Source organism: Atta cephalotes, assembly GCF_000143395.1.
Source record: "Atta cephalotes unplaced genomic scaffold scaffold00097, whole genome shotgun sequence".
Classification (NCBI taxonomy): domain Eukaryota; kingdom Metazoa; phylum Arthropoda; class Insecta; order Hymenoptera; family Formicidae; genus Atta; species Atta cephalotes.
Genome location: NW_012130161.1, coordinates 166,815 through 171,823, shown reverse-complemented (window position 1 = coordinate 171,823; position 5,009 = coordinate 166,815).

The window sequence follows — 5,009 nt, the reverse complement described above, 5'->3', positions numbered from 1 at the left end:
GAGAGAGAGAGAGACTGGTGGAGTTTATTTAAATCAACTTTGCATCGATAATATTCCATCTCGTTCATCCATTAACGGTCGACGATTACGGAGCCTGATTCATATATTCCATTTTTTTCTCATGTGGGCTTATGACACATAAAATTTATGTATTTCTATAGTATTAACTTTTCTCTCTCTCTTTCTCTCTCTTTCTCGCAGCTTGTTTCTCCATCTTTCTGTTCCGCTAGAAGTGGCATTGAACTCGCATGTAATATTTAAGCACCTCACCTTCATAATCCGATACTTCATAACCACGCTCGAGGCGAGTCCGCATGTCGAATCGAGAGATGAAAGAATCAAATTGTGCGTACGTTCAAACACCTATACCTATACATTCAAATATTAAGAGATCTATACAGATCTATCGACATGATACAATTAATTGGTCTATTTGATACAATTGTTTGATACAATTGGTCGGGGGAATTTGAATACCGATCTAATACCCTGGGATCTTTGTTCTCCTGCAAACGTTTTCTCGTCCTCATTAGTCATCGGGCGTTTGCACGTATTTAGAGCTTTCTAATGCCAGTAAAAATGAACAAGAAGTATAGAGCTCGCTTCTGCATCAGTAAGGCTGTTACTTTTGATAACTTCGAAAATTTAAAGCTTTGGAAGAATTTGAATTTTTGAAATTAACTTTGAACTGTCGAAATTGAAGATATTTTGAAGTTCTGAAAAATATATTTGAAAAATATATATGAATAGAAAAAAATAAAAATATGTTCATAATATATATTCATAAATATATTTGTATATATATTTTTATTAAGAAAATATATTCATTACTATTAACTATATTAATAATTTTGATTCATCGAAGCTCGAAACAAATCATCAATCTTAATCGATATTATTAAACGACCTATCGAATAATTCTTTCCTGTACCTAGGCAAATCACTAGCAGATACAAACAAAACATTATGACAAATTAGATCCGAATTGTGATTTAACGGATTATACTTTAATAAATAATACATTAATTGTGCATTGAATCTTTTTTATACCTTTTTGCTATTTCTCTCTCTCTCTCTCTCACACACACACACACACACACACACACACGCGCGCGCGCGCGCGCGCGCGCACGCACACACACACATACACACACACATACACACACACATACACACACACATACACACGCACGCACGCACGCACGCACGCACGCACGCACGCACACACGCACACACAGAGAGAGAGAGATGCGTGCACGCACACATATACAATTAACTAACTTCCAAAATCGGAGGTTCAGCACGCAATCAAAATTATCCCGCGCGCATTGAATCCTTTTAATTATTGTAGGAGCTAATAAATTTATTTTACATTTTTCATAAATTGCAGTGTAAGATGCAGCACGTGCGGAGCTGTGTACCTGAAACTTTTAAAGTACTTTTACGACGACGCGATTCGACAATGCGCGTGCAAAGACGAGGAAGACTTTGAGAAGATAACGATCCTGCGGTTGTCCTAAAACAAGTTCCATCCTTTTCACTCGCGGTGTATTTTTAAGACGAGAGGAAAAAACAAACCGATAAATTGACCAAATCCGCAAGTTCAAGGCAAATTGTTGCCACTCCTTCAGATAAGGTGTTTTATTTTTGGAAGACTTGTATACCATTATTGCAAAGATTAGATTCTACAATCGTTTTCTACCTTATAGCTATGATGTATGAAGTTGAATAAATGTCGCAATGTCTTCCCTGATAATTCAAATCATTTTCAGTCTGAATCCTTCCGTTCTCTGAAATAAATCCTCCCGCTGTTACTTCAAAATCAGAAGATATCGCTGACTAAATAGCTGAATAAACTACTGAAAAAACCGCTTCAAGCAAACGATATTTATTAACTATACTCTTATATATGGGATAATATTTCTTGTAATATGCGATTGCTGATGATCCGTTTTGGCGGGAGTTTAGTATCAACATCAAAAATTTTTCGCCAATTTTTTTTTTCGTTTTTCTTCATTGTAGTTTCTTTCGTCGTCAACTTCAATCAATTTTCAATCAATTTTCGTTATTCTGCAATAACAGCAAATTCTTAATGAACATTAATGTACTTTCGTTTTTTTTCTATAATATTTCTATAATATTTTATTATAGTATTAATAATAATAAATGTATAATTGCAAACCCGCAGCCATGTATTGTATTCTGACGTTTATATATTCTTTAAAAATCATTTGTTAAAATATTATAAGAAATAATGACGACATAACTCATCTAATGTACATATAAATTCGCATCATTAATGTGCTTCAAATGATTAAAAATTCGCGACACTGTTATCAATGACGAGAATTCTTTCTACTTAATGTATTAATATTATATATCTACACGTATTTTCTTTTTATGCTGTATTCATTCCGGCAATATATATAAATAACCATTATACGATCCGTTAACGTCCGTGAACCAAGTTTAATTTCTTTGGAAGATCGTGAAGTTAAGGAATCGCATACAGAGTATTCTAAAGAAACCGGTTGTTTTTCTAAACAGATTCCTTAATTAGTCTGGAATCGATTTTTACTTGACGAGAATGTCTGTAACCTTTGAGTTATAAGCGACGAAACAAAGAAGATTTTTCTCTGAAAAAAAAAAAAGAAAAAGAAAACAATAATTTCCATACTCAAATATCAACTATTGAATACAAACGCATAGAAAAGAAACGCATTCTCATCGAAAGTAATTAAAGTTTGTTTAATTCATAATATATACATATATTGCAGCTGCAAATGAAAGAGAGTTATTCGCCGATAGAATTGCACTAGTTTAAAAGAATTGCACGGTTTAAAAACTGTCCAGGTAATCCAAACTTTCTCGACGGCCCTCGTGTTGTATTATATAAATTGTACATATATTTATCGTGAACCATTTGGGGGAAGGAACGATCTAATTGTAAGTCGAGATTTCGAACTGGACATCTCTCTCTGGAGGTACCAGGGCGTGTACGCGCGAGAACGAGAGAAGTGCTCCTCTCGTGGTCAAGGTCGTCGCAGAGCGATGGCTTGGCAGGCAGGATGGCGCGGGGCGGGTTCCCTTAGATGGAGGAGTAGGTATATATGGACGTCCTCATGCGTCCGGAATACCAGATTGTTGGTCCTCCCTGCCGCTCTCTCTCTCTCTCTCTTTTTCTCTCGGTGGTGCCTTTTAAAATTCATCGCGCGCACCTCTCGACAGGCTCGACTCGAGGAGACCCCAGCGGGCCCCGCTCCCGTGCGGTCGAATCGCGCGCCGCTCAGACAAGTGCTTTATCGAGTTCCACCAGTGACAGTTTATACGTATCGGTTTATACCTACGTTGCGGAAGAAGAGTCAGGAAGGTGCGTTTGTAACGTACGTCAATTCGCAATCACGCAAAAAAATTTTTTTCGCTCGAAACAAGAAAATTGCTATACGGGTGATGTAAAGAATATTATATATGAAGAAATATATTAATGTTTAATGATGTCAGAGTATAAATATCTTCGTTGATTATGCTGACTTCATTGATTATACTGATTCATTGATTACACTGACGCTGACACACATCTTTAATGATAGATTCATTTATTATATCATACATATATAGCGGCAATAAGATCTAAATTGTGTTGAATCTTATCTTTATTTTAAGTTGAAATTTCTTTATGCTATATTCAAATTACACGAGATAAATTATTTTGACCTCCAGAAAGGAAAAAAGAGATGATTGTAAGAAATTCGATATAAATAACACTGCAGTAGTAAAGTCGGCGCTAATCACAGGACGCGTCATTATACACTTCAACGAGACAATAATATTCTGAATGCATTTAAGAAAAAATCTGGTTGCAACTCGATAAATTTAACAATTTTTTTTATCAATAATCTATTAATAATCTAATTTTTTTTAGCAAAAACTTGTAAATCATATCAACTGTATATAATTTTTGAAATAGTGATGCTATTTTTTTTATTAATATAGTATAAAAAATTTATATTTTTTGTTGCATTTTTTTGCGAGAGTTAAAAATAGATTTATTGATATTTCAATCTCTTGATATTTTAACCAATTAAAAGTTCTATTCTTTCTTGAATAATCAGTTTTTAATGATGTCCAAAATTCTATTAATAGGATTTCCATCGGCAACTATTTGTAAACGTAGAATGAAACACATCATTGTTCATATTGTATATATGAACAATATTATATAATATATATATTATATATATATATATATATATATATATGAACAATATTGATATAATATAATATGTCAAGTACTATCGAGTGAGTTTTTGTTTTCGGATAATTCGCACGATAAATAATGTCCAATATCGCTTCTTAGAGTGACAACAGAGTATCTGATGCCAAATGCGTAAAATGTAAGCGTCAAAAGTAAAAGTTTATGAAAAAGCTGTTTCTGCAAATAATAATGCGATAAAAATATACCTTGTTTTTTATAAACATAATTAATAATGTATTCATTTTAAAGAAAGTACAAGTACAAATTTATGGTATCTGTTCTGGTACTTAGCTCATAAATATTCTAAATGAGAGATCAATGGTCTTGTTATTGAATTCACTGCGTGTCGCATAAGATAATTATTGATAGGTCTAACTGGAAATTGCAATAAATAAAACACGATCGCGGTTAGGAAAAGCGAATAAGACGATACGAACGGACAAGAGTCTTCGTGCGTCTTCAAGGCCGCATCTTTTTCGTGCCATGATACTTGATGTCTTGGAACATATAAGATATCTTAAAGGCTCTAGTAAACACAAATCGATGTACATATGTACTTGAGCATAAAATGCATTCCGATCTGTACCTGTAATAAGCCTCCTATGTCCTAGCCGAATAAGTATTATATTTGTACAATAATTTGAGTCGCTACTCAAACCGGCTGCTCCTCCTTTATAGTCGCATAAGTAAAAATAACGCATTTCGCGCGAACATCTCGTAGACGTAGAAGGATCTTTCTGTCTCTCTCTCTCTC